This window comes from Odontesthes bonariensis, chromosome 24 (assembly GCF_027942865.1).
Source record: "Odontesthes bonariensis isolate fOdoBon6 chromosome 24, fOdoBon6.hap1, whole genome shotgun sequence".
Classification (NCBI taxonomy): Eukaryota; Metazoa; Chordata; class Actinopteri; order Atheriniformes; family Atherinopsidae; genus Odontesthes; species Odontesthes bonariensis.
Genome location: NC_134529.1, coordinates 11,601,291 through 11,628,905, shown reverse-complemented (window position 1 = coordinate 11,628,905; position 27,615 = coordinate 11,601,291). Strand labels below are relative to the sequence as shown.

General features: G+C 39.7%; 1 protein-coding gene across 1 annotated transcript in view; it reads left to right on the top strand.

Moving 5' to 3' along the window:
* The window catches only part of eva1aa (eva-1 homolog A, regulator of programmed cell death a), a 75,762-nt gene that overhangs the window by 41,130 nt on the left and 7,017 nt on the right, over positions 1–27,615 (top strand). The gene's annotated exons all lie outside the window — the stretch shown is intronic.

The window sequence follows — 27,615 nt, the reverse complement described above, 5'->3', positions numbered from 1 at the left end:
TACACTGCGGGTGTTTTTAATGGACACAGTACCAGCAGTGGAGCCTGTGGTTTACTACATATGGCTCTGAGGGGCTGATTTATATGTAACAGAGGAAAAGAGAGGAAGATAAAAAACATGTAATTCAGAAGTTTGAGGGTTCGAATTGTCGTGACTGGTTATGCAGACGCAAGCAGACACACACACACAGATATAAATGAACAAAGATACTTGAGAGGCAGAAGAGACTGCTGCAAGCCACACACTCGTTCAGCCACTCACACACATCCATGTCATGTCAGCAGAGGAGACTGTGGAGAAGATGTTTACTTTGGCCCAGTCGTTCGGAGCTGCTCTCCGGCCAGGCAGCCAGAAACTGCTGCTGGGCCTCATCATTCCCTCTTATAGCTTATCCTATATGGATGACCGATGGACATTTACTGAAAAACGCACACAAGTATTTTATATTCACTTTAAGCAAGCCCTTTTTCTGGTATCTGCAGTCTGTGATACACACATGCTTACACACACAATTGGTGTGTGACGCATAGTTTCACACAGTTCTCAGTCAGGAGAGGACTTTCAGTTCTCGATTTATAGAATCGAAAACAAAATGTAGTTAGTTTGGTTTTTTTGTGTTTCTTGGAACCGAGGCAGTGTCACCTCACGTTACAAACATGCATTCACATTATAAAAGCCTCATTTTGAACCTAAACTGTTCTGTACTTTTTCACCATTATTCAGTGATAATTTTCTGCCTTGATCCACCTCAGCAACTAAATTTAAGATAATTTACAGTTATGAAATCCTAATCTTCCCTCTTAAGAACAGTATCTACCAAAAATGTGTTGCGAAGATGTGTCAAACATATTTTAAAAATATGTCATAACTTGCTGCCATTTACTGACACATTGGGAAAGTAGGAGTGAGTGAGTAAGTAATTGCTTTATAACTATAATTTGAATTTATTCCCAATTTAGAGATATCTGTTTTTCTGTTTGCTTATCTGTATACTTGCATTACTTTTTTGTGTATTGTTTTTGCCCAGAAAGAAAGATTTAAAAGACACATGCGAAAAAGAGACAATTGAGCAAATAAGATAAATGTTTCTATTCATCTATTCATAAAACATTTCATTTGAGCATCAGGTTAATTTTCTGCAGGCTTGTTTCTGTATTGTTTGGAAAACTTTGATGATCTTCATTTCATTGTTTTCAGTGCTGCTTGGAAACCACTAAATATGAACTTAGTTCATAGGAAACTTTCAAGAAGCGACAGTGAGACAAACACGGAACAGGATGTTGCTACGAATGTTAAATAATCCATTTGATTGTACTCTGCTTCCACAAGTGTGAAGCTTTATGATTTAACACTGTACCTGACTACTGAAAAGAAATGAAGAACTCTTTGACTTCGCCTGAATGCACTGCCAGAGGAGACGTGGTTTACTCCAACCAGCAAAATGTGTTTGTACCAAATGGTCTGCCAGTAACCAGGGACGATGACCCAACTTAATCTTTAAAAATGCCTGGATTCTAGCCCACATTTCATCATAATACAACTAACCTCACAAAATGAGGAATGTATATGGGCAAAACTAAATATAAAAAGTGAAGAAAGATATTTTTCAAAAAGGCCGCTTTTGACCCAAATGTGACTTTTGGTGACCGGAGAGACGATCAGAAAGATTTAAGTGGCCGTCCTGAATTCTCCCCAGTCTCGCAACGCAAACCTGACTTTGCAGAAACGCTGTGATTCCAGCTCCAGCTGGCACTCTTAAGAATACCGCTGTGAGAAAACACAGAGCACGTGACCTGGGCTGACCCGCGTGGGTGTGTGCTGGTGTGTTGCCTTCACACAGTGGTTCTTGTGGGTTCAGCCAATGACCATAAAAGGCATCGATCATGAATGGTATAACCTCATTTTTCTCACTAATCTTGTCCCTTCAGTGCTGCTCCACACAGGTCTATTGCAGTTCAAGGAAGTAAGTGGCTGCTGTAAAATATAGTCTGTGGAAGAGAGTAACATGATGAGGGTTTTGGTAATTTGCTGATTTGCGGGATTCAAGCTTTGCCAGCATGTTCAGTAAGCTGATGTCTCTTTGACCTACGCCATCTGGTATCTGCTGGCTCAGCAGAACATCTAAGCAACATTAAGTGCACATGCACTGACAAGCAAACAAAATCTGGTTTAGAGACTAATCTAGTAGTTTTCTCTACCTCAAATGCATACATGCTCAGCAATACAGTTTCTGACATGGTAATATGTTAGAAATCAAGTTAAATACCCAGTCAGTGTGAGCGTGGCCTACGGAGAAAGTCTATTAGAACTTTAACCATGTTTTAATGAGTCTTGAACAAGGTGAAGGTGTGACATATGCTTTTAAGTTCTCACAGCTTCTTTAACTTTTCTTGGCCCTTTCCCTCCCACCACTGGTACATGCTTCAGTCAACTTCAAGTCAAAACAATTAAGCTTTTTCACAAAGCATGGTTAGTGCGGAAAAGATTTTTTTCTCCTCCACTCCACAACCCTTATGAGGCAAAACTGTGTATTTGTGCAGAATGTCCATGACTGATGTGAGTTATGAGCATACTCAGAGCTCAGATATTTTCTTTGTGGTCTAGGGTTTTTGATCTAAAACTAGTCATTCAGATCAGTGAAAGAGCTCCCTAACTCTAGTCTGTCCAGCACAGTTTCACTGAGATTTTTCACACTGAAAATGAACATCTTGGTTGTTTTTTTTTACATTCTCATGGCATTTCATGAAACTTTCATGAATGCAGTGGTTATCAACTGTAACAGGTTAAAAAGCCTTAAATGTTAGAGGGGATTGGTGGTAAAGTTGCATAAATAACGGCCTTCTAGGAGATCTGAGTTTGTTTTCTGTGTCTAATGCTTTCCAGAAGTTTGAATCTTTACTTTTGCTGTCAGTCACTGTTTACTTCTGCTTTCAGTTGCAGTTTGGTTGAATTTATGCATGAAAAACAATTGTATTAAGGTTTGTAAATCATAGCTTGCCTTAAAACAGTCACTCTTATAATGTATTTTGCAGACAAATGTCCTGTTGGCTTTTGAGATGAAGAAAAAACACTATTGACATGGTTTTCTTTGGAATCACTACATTTAAAAAGATAAATTTATGTTCCATCTATGAAACATGCTGTAACTGTTAAGACTCACACTAACTAACAGGAAGCAGACAGAGTACACTCCAAACCTTTTCCTTTTAATTTTCCTCTCACACACGGGTTGATATAGAAAATTTGTAAAAAGTAGCAAAGCAGAAACTAGACTCTGAGTCAGCCAGATGCTTTGATTCCTCCAGTCACAGACAGTTTAATAAACACTGAAGCAAAGAAACAACAAGATACAGACAGATAACGCAGGTGGCCTGATAAGCATGATAGGATTGGGGCCAAGTCAGCACTAACCAGGTATGACTAACTCTGTTATAACCTTTCAGGCGTTCAGCAGACTCATCAGCTCTGTTTACAGGAGCTACTGTGTGCATTATTATCATTAACTTCCCAGAACACACGATAAAACCATGCAGTGATAAGACTCTGCATTCTTTTTACATGATTGTAAACTGGCTTTCGGCTCTTATTGCAAATTTATGTTTACTCCAGCTTTCATACTGTAGATATAGTGGACTTATTCAACTTTTTTTCTTTTGATACTTACAGTGAAAGGTGGTTACTTGTAATAGAGTATTTTTGCTACTTGAGGATTTAAAAAAAATCATCCACCTTTTACAAGGACTATACCTGCTGCTTATTCAGTGTTCTTTGTTAGAAATAGGCTAAATGATTTGGAATAGTAGTTTATGGTCTAAATCGTTTTTATTTCATGATATTAAGCACTTCATTTGTCATCTGAATGCATCCATCTGCAATTTGCAGAATTAATCACTGTCAACACTTCTGCTTCGCTTTGCCCATATTTATCTTAATTTTGCAGACAGTCTCGTGACTTTGTGGATAATCAGCATCCATCTTCCCTGACATTTTTCCTGCAAACCTCTATAGTGGCTACATTGTTTAAGACCTGCATCTTTACAGCACTTTTAATGAGGCCACAGGCCATGTTAACAATGGTGTGTGATGGAACTGATGACAGAGAGCCTCTCCAATGAGCTTTCTAAAGTCAAAGCCTCTTATGTCTTAACTTTTGCTGCCACCAGCATCGGAAGCTCTTTCCAGAGTGGAAGAATGTTCTTCATTCTGCCTGTTTGTCTTCCTTAGAAAGGTAGAAAAATAGGACCATGCTGTCAAGTTAAGATTCATAGTCCCATGTGCGCAACGGACGTAAAAACAAATATTACACAGCACGTACACAAACTGAGTGCACAAATGCTCTTCATACTACCACACAAACATCTCCCACCATCCTGTGGTTTTAGCTTGGCCTGTTTTCCCAAATGAGTAACTGCTTCTTTGTTGGGCTGGAAACTGCAAAATAAGCAAAGCTCAGGACGAGAAGTGGCTGCCAAATTTGTCGGCTTCACCAACTATGTACACTACTGTTTTTGTGTCACTCCGCGCTCACAGCAAAAACTGCTCGCTCCCCTTACTGTCTGTGATCCATTGCTCTTGCTTTCGTTTGTATGTAGAGAGTGTTGAATCGGATGAAGGCGGCAGACTAATGCTTTCCAGTCTGTGGCTGGTTTCAGTTTTCTTCCTGCGGTGGACGAGGACAGAGGGGGAGACAGATTATGGGAGAGTGGACAGATTTTGTGTGTGTGTATGTATATGTGTGTGTGTATGAGTGTTTGTGGTGAGGGGCAGTCTGGGGGGCTTGGAGTCAAGGAGAGAACTCCCAAACAGGAATTATACGACGCTTCTGCAAAGATCTATGAAACATCCCTGTGGATCTGGGGTCTTAAAGACCCCCTTTAATGAAAATCAAGTTTTAAAGTTTTGATGTCTATATGCCAGAGGACATGCAAGCAGTCAACTGTATGACTGATCATTTATGCCTCTGAATCCATGCATTTGAGACTGACATTAGTACGCTCCATTTCAAACAGCCCAAGGAACCAATCTCATCAACCTGGTAGGTGAGACTCATCAGAGCTGCCAATCAGGATCAAGATAACATTAGGAACACATAATTAGCTGTTTCCTCATGTAGCAAAGTCTAAATGTCTTTACAGACAATCCCTCATTTATTAAAATTAAGTACATTACAGCAAAACAAAAACAGACTTTAAAGAGAATGTGCTGAAAACATAATAGAGGAGTTCTCCATTGGAAATGACTGATGTGCAAACCAGCGAGCAAAAATTGCATTTTCAACGCAAGAACCTTTTTCAGGAGTCTTTTAGGGGGTCTTTTACCTGGCCCCCTCTATTTCTACTGCAGGAACCAGGAGCCAAACAGAGTTCCTGCTGAAATATTTCACCGGTGAAAAACAGCCCTCACAGGGAGGTAGTTGTTATGTCCCAGAACTGTTTGGGTGGGGCTTGCAGGGCTGAATATTTTTGATTCGTCCAAGTGCTTCCGGTGTTTTGTCTCCGCCTTTCTGTCTCTGCTTTCTCAGGTTAATTTTCACAATAGCTTGTAAAATCTGCTATCTTTACTGCAGGAATTGTTGTTGCTGCTTGTAAACACGGCATTCAGTCTCAGCCAATCATGGTCGCTTCAAACAACTGGGAAGACAAAGTATGCAATGCGACCTGTGACGATGAAGCAAGGTCCAGAATATATGAGAAAAGATAGCTCTGCTTGTGACAAGCTAGCTGGGAAATCAGAGCAGTGAGAATTGATTTCTGGTTGTGTTACAGCAGTTATGTTCTAGGTAGGGCACAAGAAAAAACCTCCAACAACCCATAGAAATGATAGAAATGTGCAACATTAACAGATTTTGATTTAGTACAGCTGAAGCACACTTCTTGGTTTGACTGTTTTGTGACCAGCTAGAAACTAATCTTTGATTGGACTCAAACCCCACTCTACTGGGTTACAGTCCTCTCTTTTTTTCCATTTGTCCACCACATCCTTCCTACTACCATATTGGATCTGATCTAAAAAATAACTGTAATTGGTTTAAGTCTCCTATAATCAGGGACATTTTCTAAAGCTTGGAAACGGAGCCAAAGTGGAGTTTTAGAAGTCAAATATTCCCTCAGAACACGTGGAATACAATATGCTGAAAGGATGTTGATTATTTGCCCAATGATGCCCAAAAGTTGTAGTTTACCCCAGCTTTACAGTGAGTCTTGTTAAAAAAAAATTATGAATGAGCACATCAATAGATGTCAATGCTTTCCAGTCTTCAATAAAGTATAGTACAGCTCCTTTTTTAGGAAAAAAGATGTAAGACAAAATCAAATTTCATTTTATACAGATGCCATGTCATGATAATTGTGAACAAACCCCTTTATATTGTTTCATAAAATATATCATATTGCTATCAGCCCTGCAGCATACTCTATGTCCAATTACATGCAGCCTGGAGCAGCATGTCCCAGCTCTTTCCCATCACATTCCCAGATTTCCAGTCTGAGTTGAATGAAATTCTCTGTTCATTTCCTGAAGATACGCTTTAACTTTTCTCATTGCTTTGTTTCTCATGCTCACGCTCACACACTCATGCTCACACCCCCCTCCCCTATTTTTGCTTGCTCTTTCCCTCCCCTTTATACTTCTCTTTGACTGCTCACTCACATAGCAGTGGAGGTGGACACTACACATGTCCCACTTCTCTCTCTGTCCCTCCCTCACCACCTCATACTCTCTCGCGCTCTCTGCTGCTGTCACATTCCAGTAGTCCAAAGCCGGGTTTAACTTTCGCTCTCTGAGAGTAAGGAAGGAAGGCAAAGTTAAAAAAAAGAAGCCTTTTTCTCTCGCTGGTTGAGAAGAAGAAAAGAAGAGGAGACTTTCTTTATACTCCATTTGGTCTAAAAGGGGGGAGTCACCATAAAGGAGCATACCTTCTTAAAGGGGCTATTCTTTTTTTTTTTTTATCCTCCCTCCCTCCTTGTGTTTCCTTTTTTTTTTGACCGTGCAATCTCATTCTGGTCAGACCCACGGTGGACTATTCACGTAAGCACTTGTTTTTACGACAAAGCGAGTTCCAGCTCTCCTGGCGGGACAGAGAGGAGGAAGAGGAGGAGGAGGAACGGGGGTTGTGTTTGACAAGGCAGACAGCCGCGCACACGCTTAAAGAGAACGTTCATGCTCGGACCCCAGAGGATTTTCGGTTCAGCAATGAGTGTGTAAGTGTCACTTCGTCTTCTGTCTGAACACGCTGTTGAATTTCACTGCTGTGGTCTGGCTGCCTCTGTGTCTTGGTTTCTGCTCTGATGTTGTCAAAGTTATGGTCATTTTTTTTAGAAGTTTGACCACGCTGCCTTTCTTCCATTTTACTAACGTTAAACTTCAAAATGTTTGGAATTCATTTTTGTGTGCATTTTCTCTGAATTTCAGACTGCGCCTTTACTTTTTGCTCATTGTAAAGTTTAAATACCTCACCTTGCGTAGTCCTCAGGAATGTTATGTGTGATGTGAGAATTCATAAGGTGGTAGTGTGTTTGACTGGAGTGAGTGTGTTTATGTCTCATTATTCCTGTGAAACTCCAGGAAAGAAGTCATTAGTAGCTGAAAGAGAGATTAGCAAAGGTAGATTAATAACAGGGAGCTGTTGGACATGTGGAGAGCGGAGATAAACTTAGGAACAACTGCACATGATTACTAAAGATACAGCATACGTCGCAGTGTACATTGAAAAACTGTTGTTTGACAGTTCTTTTACCTTTAATTGCGGCAGTGAAACTCCTTTGTTCGTGTATTGTTTGTTGTGTCCATACTTTGTCAGCGGGTTTTCCTAATGAACAAGCTCTGTTGGCAGGAGTATAACTCCACTGTAATCAACTACAGAGTGCATAATACAGTAAAAAAAAAGAAAAGAAAACAGAGGCACTGAGTTGTTCACTCACAGCAAATACCAACTGCTGAGTCAGAGCAGTGAGCTCCCTGAAAATGTGCACTTTTAACTCAAAGGCTCTGCAAGACCCCTTTCATATTTGACATTTTCTTCTTTTCTGTGTTTTGTGTTGTTTATCAGTCAATACTAGCAATTTGATCATATCTTCTACCTCTCTGATGAAAGATGAAACTGAAACTATTTTTAAACTATGCACTCACAATTAATTTATCAATCCAAATGATAATCAGCACATTAACTGAGGATCTTGCTTAAACTACTGGACTGCCAGCTGTCACAGTAGAATAGAAAAGGTGTTGATTTAATTCCAATCTCTTTTTATCTGTGGCAGCAGGGTCTAAGCTTCTTTCATGTTTGCTTTTAGAGGCTTTAGTGACTCTGTGTCCCAAACTGGTGACATCATTGTGAGGTCACAGAAAAAGAAAAATACAACTTAGGAGAAAATAAGTGTTGCCGAAGAGAACCACGAACGCAGGGGTAAGACTGAGACTAAACTCACCTGATCTTCCTGGGTCTTTGAAGAAGCTGACAAAAAGAGGTCCCACTACATCAGTGATATGGAAGTGGTTTGGATTCAGTCAAAATAACGAACCGATTAATACAATGTGCAAAGTTTGTCGTCGGTTGGTGAACGCCAGAGTGGGAAACACGATTATTTTGTGTAATCACCTGAATCATCCCAGTGACCGCGCAGAAAGCATGGTGCGTCAAACAGAAATGCATCATCTGATCCCTTACTTAATTACAACAGTAGTTTCATATTTCATCGCAAAAGACATGATTTAAATGTACAAGAGTCTTATGATCCAGACTTTTATTTGGAATATATTTATTTGTGATTATAGTTACAGATTTTTCTTTTACATTCATAGTTTTTATTTCATTACAAGGGGAGAAAACTTATATTGTTTCTAAGTGTGTTTGCACAGTTGAATGTTTATATGTTGTCACTTAACTTTGGTTAATAAACTCTGTTCTAAAGTTGAACTTTCTTTGCTTTATTTTGCGGTACTTTTTGGTATACTTTTGAAATGTAAAATATTAACAAACTCTATATCGTGATCAAGATCGGGATCGAGCAATGTAGAAAATTATATTGTGATAACATTTTTTTCCATATCACCCAAACTCAAACCTGAAATCACAATTTCAGCACATTTAGCCGTCTAACAAACAAGTGAATGAGAGCAGCTTTATGTTTTTACAAAAAGATACAAAAACACTAAACTTTGCAAAGTGCCTTGGTCTGTTTGAGTCTATTTGAGCATTTATATGCAGAGGGATTTGATCCCCAAATCCTAAATTAGGGTGTGTTAGTTGAGTACAAAGTTCCAGAGCTTCAGTTTCATATGTTTTTGGCCCGACTAGCATGTTAACATGCATTTAAAAATACCTGGGTTAGACAAACACCGTATTTTGTGTTTTTATGGTGTTATGTAAATGGACCTCACGTCATCCCTCATGAACAGGCTTGAGCAACCCAGCGAGCCACTGAGAACAGACAATGACGCAGTCAGTTCCTGGGCTCCAAAATGACAAAATTGTTTAGATGGCTTCCAAATGGTGTGTGTGTGTGTGTGTTTTACTGCTTGTTACAAACATGTGTAAGCTGTTGGTGTGTGCTCCTGCATCCACGTTTCGTGCAATAGAAGATGTGTAGGTGTGTGCATGCATCCACACCTACCTCTCCATGCCAGCCAGGTTTCCCTTTAATTGACGCACAGCCGTTCCCCCTTAACGCCAGTTAGCAGTGCCGACCCGGCTCCTCAAAAACCACAAGGGACTCTTTGTTTGTAATTTATGAATTAGTGTGTGGTTTGTGTTAAGAGAAAGGGGGGGGGGGGCAGGCCAGAGTTTGACGGCACAGGAACATGATTTAGCCCAGCACCGCACATTTTGATTAGCTGGATGTTGACTCGCCTCGGTTTGTTATTTCAGATTAGTGATCTGGGTGTCTTTTGTTGATAGAGGGAGAGATTGAGATGATTGACGAAATGATTAATGGGTGAAATTAATGGACTTCTCTGTCTTTCTGTTGTTTTTGTCCTTTTTTTGAAAGTCTTGTCCCCTGTGACTTCATGTTTGACAATGCTGTAATAATCTGTGCAGATCTGTGTCCGGAACACAGATAAGGCTGACAGCTCAGTTGTGAAAACAGGAAAAAAAAAAGAGAACCAGACCTTCTTTTCATCTTCACAGCGCCTACAGTCTCATACCCTTCTCTGCTTGATGTGCTCTCTCCACCACCCATTAGCTTCCTTTTGCTATTTTTCATCAAGTGGTTTCATTTACTTTGTCTAGTCTGAATGGAACCTGGCACTGTACTAAGCTTTGGCCAGGTTCTCTCACAGAAAGGCAAAGCCCTTTCTGACCCCACCCCCTCTCTTCTCTACCCTTGATTTGATTTTTATCCTTTTCTTCTCTACTCTCTGTTTTTGAAACTCAGCACGCATTCCTAATGGCTTCAACTCTCCTGGAGAGGTGTTTTCTTTTTCCTTCCTTCCTGTACTAACTTTCTTTTCACCCCTCATTCCCGCTTTCCAGAATAACTCTTTCTTTAAGAAAATATTTTAAGATGATAGGATATAAGGAGTTTTCCTTCCTGGTATTCTTCAGCACCAACACGCAGGTGCTTGCGTGATGTGTTAGGGTTCTTGTGTCCCCCATATCCTACCCTATACTACCCACCCCCCACCCCATCTTGGTTATACCTACACATTCTCGTGGCCTTAATCTTTTTACCCTTGGCCCAAGCTTCCATCTCTCTCTTAATGCTTGCCTTTAGTGTCCCAAGCATCAGCCATCACTCCCCCTGTATCATACACCGACTCGACTCCCCTATCATAGCTGCTTTGCTCTCAATTTCTGTCTCAATTAAAACAAACTGACTCCAGTGGGTTAAAATATCAGTAGTTCTGCTTCGAGAAGGTAGAGCTAATCACTTTCTTCACCTGAAAGAACTTAGCAGTTGCGTTCTTTTTGGGGCAGTTCTTCGTACTTTGACAAGGATGTTAGTTTTAACAGACTTCTTTAGTCTTCTCCTAAAAGACCACCATTTATCTCTCCTCTGATGTCTGTGTTATTGCCGGGACTGGTCCTGGATTGAGGGATTTGAGAAGCCTGGTAGCTTTAGGGAATAATTAGTTTCCAAGTAAGATTGCGGGGGTAAGTCCTCTGGATCGTGGTAGAATTAATAGGTCATTGAGGTAAGAGAGGGAAAAGTGACTGAGGCCTGCGCACACGAGTGGATGGAAATAAACGCCCGAGGATCCAGAACACACACGTGCCCATATTTGTTCATTCTGTGTTGTGCTGCTATGAAGATGCACACTGCAAACGGTGCATGAGTCAAGTTGCAATCGAGAAAAAAAAAAGCTTAAAGAGCTTTCTTATTCATTCTTAGATCAGACTGGCTTAAGACTGCATTCTAAAGCTTCGCTGTGCAGAATAATGGGACTAAAACCATAAAGACTGTCCTCACATTCATCTGCTGAACTCAAGAAACCTTTTTTTTTTGTTCATCTACAAATAACAACTTCACATAGATGAAGTTAGATGAAATTAGGTAAACAGATCATGGCAATAGGCATTTTTCCGGTTAAACTTGTGTGTCCAGTTCATGCTGACATCTGGAAGATGTGCCTGCAAAAAGCACATCAGTCAACCTCTTGAAAGACTTCATTCAGCTTGGTTGCTGCCTTTTTAGTTCCCCTTTCGCTAAATTGATTTTCTCTCCAAGGCATACTGGTAAGGATGAAGGATACTGCCCTACTGAGATGGAGCAAGTGTGTTGACTGTAGAAGTCCTGTCACAGCAGTCCACTTAATTAAACCAGAGTGTTGCACCATGGGGAGAGCAGAAAAAGACCTGTGTTGAGGTGCATACCAACTGTGTGTTCATGTCGGTGTTATGTTTACTCACTTTCCAGTCTGGCCAGGTTTGTGAGTCATACACTTAGGTCAGCCGGTTTCCTCCCATAGTCCAAAGCCATGCATGTTAGGTCAATTGTTGGGTGTGCATGGTTGCTGTCTCTGTGTCTACCCCAACGTTCACCAAATAACAGCTGGAACAGGCTCCAGCCCCTGCGACCCTGACCTGTCCTGAATTGTGGATCGGGTCGCACACAGGACTGACATCGGAATGAAACAGAATTCCAGGTGAAGCTGAATGAAAAAACTCTTTTTCTGGATGGAGGATGTGCAACTTGGAAGACAGACACACATGTATGCTGCTGGTTAAATTGCAAAGTTTGTCTGTAGCCACTGAATTAAGATGAAAATATGGCCTCTAACGGAGTACTGTTGCCACAGCGACTGCATTTAACTGTTGGGAAGGAATTTGTGGCATGTAAAAAATGCTTAAACATGACAATAGAATCCAATATGGCAGGTGCATCAATTAAGTTAGTGTTATTAGACACAGGGATTATTTATCTTTGGCAAAATACATTTTTGCTTCTTGAAGTAGAAATGCCTTGTTGCCCTCTAATTCTTTAACGTTTTCTTCATGTGAGGTATTTACTCCAAGTTTTCAAAAACCGACGTGATAACCGAGAGACTTTTCTGGATTTTCGACTGTCAGTCTTGGTGACTATGGGATGAAAGTGTGAAAATTTAACTTGACAGATTTATTTCTTGTGGTTCAAAAGTGATTTGTTTAAACACACTTCCAAATTTAAGTTTGTGCATGAAAAGGTGAAAAGAATCCAGTGGCAATGTAGTAAAGTTACTAAACAAACTTTGTACAACAGGGGTTGCTGTAGTCTACAGTCGCAGAAGACGAAAGACACTGAAGATGTAGAAAAAAGGTTTGCTGCTTGAACCCTTAGTGACATCTTAGAATTGCTTTTGCCATTTGCCGATTGCATTTATGCATATGATTGCATGTTAGTTTTGGATTTGGTGAATGGAGTAATGTTAGCATGGAACAATATCAGTCCTGCTGTTCTCTTCATGGGCACTGGCGAGGAGTAGCATGTGGTGTGTTTTTACAATCCACTCCTCGCCTTCCCTTCTCCTCCCCCTCAGCTCACCCTGCCTCATGCCCATTAAACTCAATTTGTTCTGTGAGACGAGGATTGCTTTGAGCCCAGAAACATGTGCTGCATGGGCAGAACAAGGCAGAGAAACTTATTTCACACAAGGATTTGGTAGCCTTGTGGGGGGAAAAAAAGGGTGTTTACTTAGAGATCGACAACAAAGAAGGGGACATTTACAACTTTGCTCTCAAAGAGGTAAATCATCAAAAAATACATTTCAGTACATTATATGACCTAAATGAACAGAGGTATAAAGACTTGCATTGAGAGGAGGAGAGACAGAGTGCTCTTTTTAGTTCTTCAAAGTTTTTATGTCTTGGCTTGGTTGACTCCTTATTAGAAGTCTGGAGGCTTTCAAAAAGCCCAAACACTCTTCAACAATCCGCTGAGACTTCCAATAAAGGTTGAAATGTTTTGCAGCAGGATTACAGGGAGCGGATTTAATGAACATCCAAATGAAGAGGCATTGAGAAGAGGTTTCTATCTGAACATGTGTTTTAAGTGTGGCCACATTTAGTAAGTTTCAATACAAGGTAAACACATGTTTTGGGTTGAGTTTCCTTAGTAGTTTTATCACTGCTGTATTTCAGGTTTTAGAAATTAGCAGACATGCTTAATGATGTCTGTAGATTTTACAGGCCAAGGTTTGTTGAATGAAGCATTAAATGACTATATGCAGATGTGTGATAGATTTTCAGATGCTTAAAGGGAGAACATCTGCTGTGTGATGTAAATTTGTGCACATAATACATGGTAAAGCAACAAGCTTTAGGGATGAGGTCTTTTCCGATGCTGTTTTTTTTTTTTTTATATCTAACATTTTTCTTAAATTACAATCATTAACTTTGAGTTTAGTTCCATTATGTGCTCATGTAGGATAAGCTTGATATCTTCCAATTAACTGATTACACCTTGAATCTATCAGAGTTCTTGATTGAAAACCTTTTAGTGACTGCCTGAGCAGTATATGGTCTTGGCATGAGAGTTCTACAGCGATAGAGATCTGAGGACAGAGATTCAGGACAACACAGGATGCAGAGCTGAAGTAAACGTGATTGATCACGGCCTCAGACGACCAGAATCAGCACACTTATCAGCTCGTCCTCTGTGGAGGGTGGCTCTACTCAAGACAATATTGATCTTTAATTGTTGTTTCCAGGGTCAAAGGTTATCTGTAATCAGCACCTCTGGGGTCAGTCCTGCGTTCCAGGCAAAGGCCACAAAGTTGAGGCGGAGGAAGTAAACTTCCCAGATAATGTGTTTTGTGGTCTTTAGTTATCAGTGTGTATCTAGTGAGTGATAGGAGATGTGTTCGATGTTTTTCTGTATTTTTTCTTCCCCTCAACAAGAAAGCAGAGAATAATATTAGACTATACTAACATTTAACCTTTCAGCAAGTTGCAATAGATCAAGTCAGTCTCACTTAAACTCTTTAGTTAAACTCGGGGTGTTAATTTCAAACCCGTCACTTGAAAGCAGTATTATTCCCTTAAGGCTCAAAATACATTTTCACCCATTGGGATGTGTCCCAGAGTCTGTCTTAAATAGCCTGCTCAGAGCCCCAGCCTTGCCCAGTACAGTAGAACCATGCTGGGTTGTTATTTAAAAATCTCCCAGAGAACTCCATCACTCTGATCTTGAGCCAGAGCCCACTGATCTGCGCTCCAAGCACCACCACAGCCTCACTCTTCCATTTCCCTCCAACCGAGGAGGAAGGAATGATTGAAGAAGGGATGGCAGGAGGAAAAGAGGGAGGGAAGCATTCACTATGGCCTTCTTTGGCAGACTTTTTTTTCCTGCTCCCCCCCCCCCCCTGTTAGGCCATCTGTTTCCTGTCTGCAACATGACACTAGTGCCAGATTGGGTTCTGCTACTCTTGAGGTGTGTGTGTGTGTGCTATTGTGGGGTTTGTGATTAGCTGCTATACTAATACACCTAGTCATTTATGTTGATACAGAGTGGCCCATGAAGTTGCATGTGATTCAAGTGTGATATGATAGACATGCTTCTCTCAAAATGTGTGGGAACCGCTTACTCCTGTATCACTAATTCAGATTGGTTTTGATGGCTGATGTGATTCAGTAATGCATTAACTTCTGTCTGAGCTGTCAAGTATGCACTGTTTCTCTCTTTTCCCTTCTACTTCATGGAATATAGTTAAATAATGCACTTTTTGTTTAAAAAACGAAAAAATTAATACTCAAAATCCTATAGCTTGCAGTCATTAGTTGATATGCTGCATTTGAAATGGTAATTAAAAAGCAGTTTTGTCAGAATCTAGCTTCTTTGAGTCTTTCTCTTTGGACCCAAAATAAGACAAGTGAAACATTATTGAATATTATTGAGATACTACTCAACTGATAAGTTGGATTTTTTTGCATTATATATTATATAATACAACATAAATATTTCATGTTGTGCTGTTCTGCCGATCAGCTAAAAGTAGCTTCAGTTCTCTTCACTGTCTTTCACTTTTTCAATCCTTGTTTAACCCTGTCCAATGGGATTTTCCACCCCCAGGCCCTGACTGAAAAGCTGGTCGCCTCTTTCACAGTGCGTTTGTTTTTTTAATCATTGCGCATAAAGGCATCTGTCAGTTAAAGTAAGGTCAGACCAAGTTGTGCTTGGTGAGGCCACAGTGTATCCACGGCTTCATAGGGCTGGTTATAGCCTGAGCCAAACTATTTACATGTTGGTAACTGGTAACATGCTGATGAAAGTTAACATGTTAACAACTTCTAGGAATAACTTACTGTGAGAGAGCACATGGACGAATCAGTCAGATTGTACTCTAGACGAGCACATCTATAACTATGAGCAGTGAGCATTGTGTCCTGCCTCCTGTAAGCCCAGTCATTACTCCTCACCGAAACCACACAGAGTGCTTCCAGTAGCAAGAACAAATTGAACAATCTCTTGCTTTGTTCTACAGGATGGAAGGGTAACTTCAGACTATGTCCAGACGTATGTCTCCTGATGCTATCCAGCATTCACGTGTGGAAATTACTCTTGTATGTAGCGTTGTGAGTAACCTTCATCAGACTAAAGCTAAGGCATCTTCTCTAGCCAGAGAAAAGATCTCCACCATGTGCTCGATGAATGAATGTAGTGACTATGTATTACAATGAAAACAGCAGCAACACAGAGAAACAGTAGACATGACAGAATGCATGTGATGTCGTATGTTTTTTCAAAGATCCAAAGACCTGATTTAAAAGTCTTACTGACAACCACGTGCTCAGTGTTTTGATCACATTTCTCCTTTGTCAGTGTTAATGTGATAGTTGCCCCATTAAGGTCAGTGCTGGTGAATATGTGGGTGGTCCTCTCCCTTCTGTCAGAATTTTTTTCATCTGAACTATGACTCTTCACAATATTCTCAGATCTTTTAACATTGTTCTAAATAAATTTTTTACGAGAGGCTATTTTAAAGTTTTTGAAGCTGTAAAGAAAGAGTTTGTCTTAGCAGATACAGTAGTTAAGGAATTTTTCACATTTTGGCAAACATGCATTCTTACTTGCATGCTAAAGGGCTTAGATCAGATGATTTGCACCACTCGTGTGTCTTTAGGATAGACTTTGTCTTGAGATTTTGTTAACAGGGAATTGTTTCATTTAGCATGAAGACTTTTGTCAGACTATTTCATGCACAGTGTAAGTTCGAGAAGTCTCCACTTTTTCCAAAAAAGCCAACACAAAAGCAAAACATATTATTCTTAAAATGTCAAACCCTATCATGAAAAATCCTTCCCACATGTTCTGCATCTGTCTCCTGTTCAAGACTTATTTTTACTCCGTGTGCCATTCCTTTGCTTAAAATATCAGCTATAAATAGTAAAGATTGTTTATTTGGAAGCTAACTTGCCTGCGTCATTCTTGGGGAAAGCAAGCTTTTTCTCCTTGCCTCCCACTCCATATGCTTGTTTTCTTCTTACTCAGTCTTGTTTATGGGTTCTACAGTGGGGCTCTGTACATTGCGTCTGTGAGACACATTTTAAAGTGTTGGCCCATATGTCAGTGTATGGTTGTGTGAGTCTGCTTTATGTCAAATATGCAAAAATAACTTTTTGAGAAGAGACAACCGTTACAGATCAGACTGCATTTTTCTAACCCCATTAGCCACAGCTGTAGGATTTCTATGGTTGTTAGATACCAGTACATTTTTTTGCACAGCTGTAGCAAAAATACTGGAAGCTTGCCTGAAAAAATTTAGTAAGGTCTTCTCACATGCAACAAGGGGTTGATTGTTTTAAGTACCAGCACTTGTCTTTGTTTTTGAAGTAATGAAGACAGTAGCTACTTTTTATCAGCTACTGCATTCATCTATCATCAAGCCTCTCTGTATTTTCATCCTCCTCAATGTATGTGCCCTCGGGGTTCTTGTATTAAGTTCAGATATACAACAAATTCATTGCACTTATTATTTTGGGGTGTCACTGAGGTGATTCAAACAGGAAGCCTATAAACAAGACCAGCTAGATGGTACATGGCCTTCTTGATTTTAAGCAGAGGCTTTTTCAAGATCTTCTTCTGTTTTTTACACTCCTGTTCTTGTTTTACGCACATCTAACGAATGTCAGTGGGGTAAACTGGCAAAAATGTAATTGTTTTAGGCTGAATTTTAATGGTGGGTAAAATTATTTCATGTGCATTTACCTTCCTGTATGTCCCTGAATGTCCACGTGAGTCATGTATTTCATCGAACTCTTCTCACAGGGAAAAAAAAGAGAAAACATTGACTCGAGCGGCAGTTTGTGAGTTCAGTTTTATTCACAGATGTATACCTAAATATGCAGGATCTACGATGTGTGCTGGGCACTTCAGCCACAGCAGCAGGTGTTTATTTTAAAGACTGAAGTGTCTGTAGCTGTCCCTGTGGCTACTGCTCCTCCTGGGAAGTCTCTTGTGCTCTGTCTCTCTTCTCTCTTAACCCTGAGGACATGCTTCTGCATCTGTTGTGGCTCACGCTGTTTTAAGAGCATGGCTCAGTAGACTGAGGCAGAAGGAGAAAGCTGGATGTTTCAGGAAATATAGGCAGGAACACAGACCAGCTACCAGCTGTACCCGGTAAGCCTCTGCAGGAGGGGGGGTGGAAATACTTTGGATCTACCGTTGACCCTATATCGTTTAAGCTGTGGACCCAAGAAGTATAATGGACGGTGCACATCAATTGCGTATCCATAAAAAAAAAATTTGGGGGGACTTTCTCCCCATTGCCAGAAAAGCTAAATGTAGATAGGAAATGTTTATAGAGGTTCTTCTGTCTTTCCTGTCTCGTCTGTCCTCCCCTCCCCTTGATCACAAGCAGCTGCTGAGACTAGACTTCTGGAGCACCTGCCGACTACAGCAAAGTCTTATCCTTTCTAATAATAGCCTATAGTAGAATAATGTTAAAAAGTACTCTGATGGGACTTAATCAATTTGACGTGTAGGGAGGGTGTTGGGTCTTAACGCTTTTGGCACCATCCACAATGTATTTATAGAAAATAGGATAAAAAATTACTTGAATCTAATGTTTGCTCAGATTCTTCTGCTCTTTTTTTTTAACCTTAGATTCTGTAAAAGTCTCTTAATTAAATCGGAATTTCACAAACTTTAGATCACATTATTTCACTTAATATGTTCACTTTATTTTTACTTTCCTGACTGGATGCATGTGTTTAGACTAAATTTACCACCTTGGATCTTTGGCTTTATTTGTTGCATAAAAAATGGGGTCAGAGAAACAAATTGTTTTGGAAGGCGTGTGTGGATTTTGACATGGACTTATCAAAAGTTTAAAACTTATACTAAGCTTACACCCAGTGCTTTAGAGGCAGACTGAACAGAAGTTGTCCAGTTTTACCCATTCGTGTGTCCCGTGTGTATTTGTAGTGATAAGGGCGATGACAGACTCGGGCTGACCCAGACCTCACTGTCATTATCTCTCTCCAGGCCTGACCGTTAATATTACCCAGCACTCTGTCAACACATGGAGAAAAAAATATGTCTCCCCTTCTGATATACATGAGAATAAGACAACTCCCATACTGCATTTCGACCATGATGATGCTTGGTTCTCTGTCTGTGGAACACAGTAAGGCATTACTTTAGTCTGAAAGCTGTTGGTTGTAATTCACTCTCACTTATGGTTTGTATAATTACCTGACAATGACAGAGCATAGGAGTGCCTATGATAGACAAGTTATATATGAGGCACATGGTAGTGTTTTACCAGAATGATAAAGACTAGAGTGAGATGGCCTGCGTCAAATCATAGAGCACATAATGACGCGCAGATGCTGAAACAACCTGCTATGCAATGCTGTTATGGATATATACAGCATTGTTTAGGACAGTGGCTTGTAATCTAATTCAGTTCTTTCCAGTGTTTACTGAAAAGCCAGTGTTTAAGACCTTCCTCATTACACAACCTTATAAGATTATGTTTAAACATGAGTTATGTTTAAACAGCCATAATTCATCTTCTTGTTGCATAGTATTATTACAACAGTTATAGCTTCAGTCTACTGGGATTAACAGAAACATGCATATGATGCTTATAGGCTTAATCTGCATGGTGTGATCACATTTATTATTTTCCTTTTTTATGTAAGTCCCACACTCAAGAGTTTGTGTTACCACTTCTGTTCCGATTTTCGATCTTTATCAACAACGAATTCAGCCTCAAATGTTTTATGTGAAACTGTTTGTTTTTATTGTGCTCCCTGAAATATATCGCAATGGGACCCTCTTGGCTAAATAAAAGGCTAATAAAATATCAAGAATTTGGAACCATTTCATTTTTCCATGTGAGAAAAAAAACATTTTCTGTAGCTCTCATGTCGGCTGAGTGCTCTGAACAGAAAAGAGTTATCGATGCCAAAAAAAACTGGGTTTGATCATAACAAAATAGTATCAGGCCCAGAATCACATTGACTTTTAATATTCAAAAGTGCTGGTGAAATCAGTTTTTAAAATGTTACCGTGTGCCATGTGTCACCCATACACCAGTATCTGCCCCAACAACAACCAAATCGTTTTTGATTTACTGAAAGATACTGTAAAATTTAAAAAAAGAAAAAAGGAAACGGGTTGATGACTCATCCTGTACTCGGGGACATACACTAATTTAGCATCCACTGGAACAATTCCCCAAATTTCAGTTTCAGCTGTCCTTGTATGAAATGTTTCTAGATTTTAGATTTTCAACATTTTCGAGGTAATTGTTTCAATTCATATAAGCAGAATGAGCGAAAAGCAAAGCATGGGATGTAAGAAGGCTGGATGGTTCATAATGATCTTATTGACGATCTTATTGACTTGATGCTTATATTTATGCTGTAGATTTCTTAAGGTGTAGATCGACCCTCCAGTATTTGACATTTCATCACTATCATGATACATTCCAGGAGCTTTGATAGCATTTTATTCCCTCTGTATCGAGTAGTCGTCAGCTCTCAAATATAACAGTTTTACTTTCACCTTGGAATGAATGGGATTGGAATTAACATGTCTTGTTGTTACTTTAAGGCTTCATCAGTCACTACCAGTCAAAAGCCTTATTACAAGCCTTCTGAGATGGATTCAGTGTGCAAACAGATTGAAAGAGACTAAAAGAATGTCGACGGCCAACATTCCTCTAAACAAATGTAGCTGCCACACATCTACAAAGTTGACTGAATGCTGCACAGAAATGTTGAATAGATTCATTTGTATCAAGGAATTAGTAGATATTCAGTTAACTTCAATCAATCTTTCAACAATATGTCATTCATTCCTTAGGTCCCAGAAGACTTAAATGTTACCAAGTACTGATTTTATTAACTGAGCTGTGGGAGCAGCTGTTGCCTTCAGCCAAATATAGCACCATTGTTTAGATCAGCCTTGACATACTTCAGAACATGCTTATTGAATGTTGTTGCTTTTATGTCTGAAGTCTTTCTGTTTTCTCTCTGCTCTGTATCAGCGACAACTAATGATACGCCTCTGTCTTGAGTGCTTGATTGTTTGCAGAAGATACTGTCATTTGATGATCTCAGCAGCTCTGCGTCCTAGTGAAAACCCCATTACCTCATAACTCTGAAATGAAGGAGTGATTTTAGGCGGGTGGCTTGGTTTGATGATTCAGCACTGAGCACATCCTTGTTGACCCAGTGGCACATCAGATAATGATGAGACTGTGCTGATTTCAGCAATGCACCGACCTCTCCTACATTCAGCTGGTAAAGAAGTGGACTTTACCAGCTGAAAAAAAACGTATCAAGCATTCAAGCTCCGGTCTGACAACACAGTTAGTGGCACAACACAAGAAAATCCGATATGTTAAAAATCTTCTGTTTCTGCATACTTCATTCTGGGGCTGAGCTTGTGGATGTTATCAGTGTTGAAAACTTCAAATCAAGCATGTGTCTGTGTGGGGTCCGAGGAGCAGCTCTATGAATGAGTGATTTTCTCACTGATTTGTATAACCCCACTCTGTCAACAGGATTTCTATTTCTGTCACTGCATCTCTGTAAACGATGCCAACTGTGTGTGCATGGGCATATGTTATGTATGAGTAGTGTTTAAATAGCCTAAACAGCTGGGATTTTGGAGTTTAACTGATGGTTGAGATGATCCACTTCGAAGCCCACACTATGGCATCTGTGTGTATGTATTTGTGTGCGTGTGTGTGCATTCATTTTCATTTGTGGGTGTCTTACAGTAGAGGGATGTGTGTTATCCATTAAAATTGTAAGTGACTCTGGATGCATCAGATTGTGACACCGCCCAGCTATGTCTTTGTTTAAATCTCTCTATGTCTTTTATTTTTAATGGTTCATGGCTATACTGTGTCTTCAAGAAGAAAGCTTTAGTACAAGCTTATTAATGATTTAAATTTATATTAAAAAAAAAGGAAAAGATCCCTTCATTCCCAACATGTGATGCTTGAGTTTTATTTTCCAAACATTTTCTGAACATTTTAACGGCTTCTTTTTTATACAGATTCAAGTATATTTTATCTGCTGTTGGAGTCTATGTTGGAAAATATGCATATGTTCTAGGCAATATTAATTTCACTTCTTAACTGAAAGGATAGGGTGCTAATACTAACAGAAACACCCAAATCCAAGATGCTGCAGTCATATGGCTGCGCCATTACAAAGAAAAAAAGACTTTAACATGCTATATAGATCTTTATTGTAATTAAAAGTAGTTGAGTGGCTTTTTAAGCTTTGTCATTCAATCTAAAACTTACAACATGTTATGGAAAAAATATTAGTGGACTTCAACTTTCAAAATTACCGGCATTCTGTCTTATGGCTCATGTACTGTTACCACATTCCCAGTGTGGTGTTATTCTTAGTGTACTCTCACAACTTAATGCAATAAAGTAAAAAAAAAAAAGTAAGTTGTATTGCATGAGCTAACATAAAAATGAAGCAGAACCAAGAAGAAAGCCCTCAGCGCAGACCACCAATCCCTCGGCAGAGTTCACATTACTGGTGCTAAACCTGATCCACTTTGTATATACAAGACAGGAATGAGTGTGTTAATCGTGCCCTCTGACACACACGCTCTCAGCCATGAAAGAGCATGAACATTTAGACAGGTAAACATTAAAAAACCATTCATTCTCACAGGATGAGGTGGATGCAGTCCATTCATTTAGACGTAGACAAACATGCCTCACCTTTGCCACATCAATAAGAAACTTAGACACACACACATCTTTATAGTGTGCCATCCTCATATAAGCAATACACAATGTGTGCCTCTAAAAGTGCTCACACACACACATATTCAAAGCCAATTGGCTGCCGTCAGCTGGATACTGTTAGAGTTTTGCACTTGGGGGAGGGAGAGGAAGCATTCTCAACACCTTCAGCTTCTGCCCTATTCACCTAGTATGTTATTCTACAGGAATGCCATTAGTTAGGTGAAAAATGGCTGTGTCTTTGTGTGTGGATTTGTGGATGGGTTCAGGAGTATGTGTGTGTGGAGATGTCTGCATGCCTGAATGTGTGTCCGTGTTGGAAGCAAGACCCCAGAGGGAATAATAAGGATTTTGTGAGTTTATGTGTTCATAAACATGAATAGCAAGTTTTTAAGGTATTGCACTTTTGTGTGTATCAAGCGAATGTTGAGCTTTAACCAGCACTTTAATGTCGCAGATTAAGTAGGCACTGGCTGTGTGCTGATTGAAACCAGATGCTTTCTAAGACTTCCTACACTATGCCAGCACATTGTCTTGATGTGTTTTTTTTTTTAATTCTTTTTTTTTTTTTTTAGATGTGCTAGATCTGTTTAAGGAAAATATATTTCCCAAGGTGTTAAGCATTATGTTATCTAAGCATGTATGTTTTCTACTTCATAAGAAATGTAATCTTCAGTGTTAGATATCTGATGTTAAGCTAATTCTGGACATCTGCTGTCTTTTTCAAATGAGTCTTTTTTGTACAACACTCAGTTGTACAGTTTCTCACAACTCTCTTTGCCTTTTCTCTGCATTTAGATGACTGTCCAGCACACAAAATCTCAGTTTTCTTTCAGCTAGAATATAGTATAGTTGCATTGAGTACAGCCTCGAGACTACATTACAAAAAAGCGTGGATTGAAGTAGTCCTGTTTCAGAGCCAAACTTCAGAGATCTAAAACATTCTGAGCATTAAAACATGCCTTTAAACTATACCCAAAGTATGTAGTGCCCTGCAGTGCCCCATGTGCATTCATAAAGGCTAAAGTACAATCAAATTATTGGCAGAGGTTTGATCTCATCTCTGATAAAGCGTGGTTTAATATTTCATTATATCCCCCCTGGCTTACAGGGTTTTGTCTCAACTGTGTTCTGCAGTGGTCAGCACATGGCCCACAAACACAGACACACATGCACACACACTGTGGTCTGCAGAGCCCAGTGAAAACAAAGCTGGGTTCTGCCAGTATAAACACAGACCATTGTTATGGGCACTCTTTCCCGCCTCGTATCTTTGCTCCCCTCACAGCGATCCAGACCTCTGCGAGGTACAGCTCTTGCGCAGGTCTCATTCACCGAAATTATATTAAGAATTGCGAGGAATCATTTGCCCTGCATTTATGTGACCATGTCATTATAATGCAGGCTGCGGGGTGTGATTTATGTGCTCTGTTTTGCTCCCTTGCACTCTTTTTTCTCTTTTTTACTGGTTCGCTTTAACTGCTTGGCTTCTTAAGTGTGGTTTGCGGCCATTTAGTTTGAGAAGCTTTAGATTTTTGACTGTTATTTTTAGAAGAGCTGCAGACATTATAATATATTACACTGACCTTTCCAAACAAAGGAAGCTTATAGAAAAACAATAATGGTCTGATATTGATTCAAATATCATGTTGGGCTGTGTTTTCATGCATTGGTTAACGCATCCATTTGTATGGCAATGCATGTGCTTTTGTTTGCAATAGCATGTCAATTATTTGTCCTATAACTGTGAAAGAATGTGTGTGAAAGAGTGTACATTTCATGTTATGGCCTCTCTCAGCTGTGACCCTGGGCCACATGTGCAGCCAATTAGGACCAATCAGAAAGCTGTAATCAGGGCGTGGCATGAGGATGGTGGCAGCGTGGCAGTGGGGGAGTTTTAAGACCCATGATTAGTGTGTCAGACTGATGAGGAAGAACAGGGGGAGCTGCCAGGCCAAATGCCATTTCTTAATTTTGCTGCTGCTGCCTTTTTTTTTTTTTTTTTTTTTTTTAACCTCCACATGTGGGTGTCTGTGTTTATTTAGTTTGCGCCAAGCAGCCCTGGATAAAATGAGGTTTCAAATTCTTGATTTTTAAGAAAAACATTTTAAATTGACAGATTGGTGTGGTTTGACACGTGACCTGACGCAATTACAGAGAGGCATTTAAATGTAAGAATATACATTTCTACATAACGTACCTGACACTGTGTTGCTTTTGAGTGAAAAGCAAATTGAAACAAGCTAGAAATCATTTACTGCTTCTGTTAGGTTCAGATCTGACATAAACCTCCTCCCCTCGAGGGCATGGTGAGTAGAAAAGCAAAGGCAGGAATGAGAACCAGCTTTGTTGATTTTTCACTCGCGTCTGTTGCTCCACATATCTCTCACTGTTAAGAAGACAACAGATAAAACTTTACATATTTAAGTGGTACTACCAGTGTCTTAACTTTTCAAAGCTCTTTCCTAATCAGGCTCCCCTATTCAGATCTGATACAGCATGTGTGCTTTCTCCTTTCAAGCTTGATATTTTCAAGACCCGCAAAGCATTTTTCAGCCCTAATAAACAAAGGCTTCAATTGCTTTTTTGCATTTCTCCACTCTCAACTGAGTTTAGCAAATGTAGTGATAAAGGATTGAAATGTTGAAACGATTCTGTCACAATTAAATCCAAATTATCTCTCATAATAACATGCAGTTGTTAAAATCCCTCTGTCCCAATTAGAGATATTAGACATTTGACTCTTTTCAGTTTTCATTCTCATTTATTTATTTATTGGCTATAAATTGTTTTTAATTTGAACAGTTTTAACTACTTATTTCTTCATTGCTCACTTGTTTTTATTCTTGGTCTAAATGTGATTTTGTTTGGGTTATAAAATCTCCTCCACATGTTTACAACATGTGAAGGGATGTTTCTTGCATGTTTATCCACCTTTTCAGCCACAACATGTTTCAACTTGAGACCAATTTGTGAGGAAATGTCACTGCAGTCTGGTTTTAGTGACACGACGATCAGTGTAAGAATCAACCCTACAGTGAAAGCTTTAAATGTCAGTGGTTGAATAAGCCTGTCCAGATTTTCATCATTGCTTACAATTGGAAAAGTCTTGTAATGCGTCCAGGGCATAAGTAGTATCCAGTGAAGGGAGGGAGTGTGGTCTGCTCCGCTCTCTTCCTGCACTTTGATTGCCTCTTGGTTCACTGCCAAAATACGGCTCTGGAAATTTGATCAGTATGTTTATTCACTGGCTTTGAAACAAATGGTCCATTTTTACCCTAAATCACATGTCACAATTTCACTATTAGAACCACTGATGCCAGCAAAACCGCACAACAGATTTCTCTCCATTGCTTGTTTGTTGGTCCAGCGAGATGAACATGCGAGAACGGCAGACGGCTGGACGGACCTTTATTTGTTGAGTTGTAAACTGCCGATCCAACAAGTGAGGCAAACACGGTGACCGGAGCGTGGCCCGGCCTCCAAAACCACATGTGAGCGGGCAGGAATGTATTGCCCACTGCATTGCGGGTTCGTGTCTGGAGGAAAAAGCGCAGACTCCCTGACTCACAGGACACTGTTAGGTTGGGGGCTGTAATGGGATGGGGAAGTTGGGCCTTGTAACTTTTGGGAATCAGTGTGGAACATCTGGGGGAGTGTGAGTCATAGCCACAGTATTGTCTGCAACTGTCTTACGTGTACATTAGCTCTTTCAGAATTTTTGCTTTTTTTTTTAGTCTTAATTAAAAGAATTAAGCATTGAGGCAACTCTCAGTCTTCATTAACAATAACCTGCAGACAACTGTTGCTTTGACAATATAATTCTGACATCCACTTAGTCTGAAGAATTGTATGGGAAAGGTTATACATGTCTGAAAAAACTTTGTAGATAAGTGATACTTACATTTTTTTCCCATGTCATGGATAATACAAGTTTCGTCCTTAATAGCGCTGTTATGGTTAACGCTATGGTTGATCAATTTTAATGATTCAAAATAACATTCAAGTCCTATTGAAGCATTACATAAAAAAAATAAAAATAACACCACTTCTCTCAGCCCCTAAATGCTTGTTTTAGACTGCAGGTCAGTCAGATGTCAGTCAGACAGCCAGTAATGCACTGGTGAATATAAGCTGCCAAAGTCCCATATAGTCCTCTTAGGAGTTGATACAGACCAAAACTAGAGCCAGCTGTAAGTGAATCTATGTTCCTCAGCTTTCCAGAAAATTACATGAGTGTTTTATATTTAAACATCACACTCATGCTAAAAAAAAAATATTTCTCATCATATAGACTGCATCTAAAAGATGGATTATAGCCTCTGTGACATCACCCATTAGTTTGTGGACTGCTGTTGCCAAACCTCAGGCTTGTCATTTGACAGTAAACAGCTTTAGTGTTTGTAGCAGAAGTGACTTTGCCCTTTGACATGGTGTAGGATTTTATAAAGTATTCTCAGCCTTGTAAATCAGATTTGTTTTCTGGCTCTTTTAATTTTCCCCAATTTGTCTTTGTTTTAGAGTCATTTTCAAAATATTTCCTTTAATTTACATTCCACTGTACATATTGACTAGAGTGCACCTCAGCCTAATTTAATTCATTTTGCAGAATTAAGAGAGACACAGACTGGTTTGTATAGGGTCTCACAGATGATTGTGCATATCAGAGTGAAAACAAACCCATTAGGAAAGATAAGTACGCAGAATTTTGTCAAAGCATAGATCTGTGCAAGGAAACAACAAACTATCTGCAGGATTTAAAGTGCCCAAACAGATGCCTCCATTATTCTAAAATAACTTGTTGTGTAATCATGTATGAATGGCCTTGGTAAGGCGAGTCACCAACAAGCCAATAGCACTAATGAGTAAGAACCAGAATTATTTTGTGTATTAGAAGAACCCTACAAAAGAACAACCACTGGTGAAGACCAACCACCAACCAGACCTGTATGTTTTCTGTAAAATGGCCAT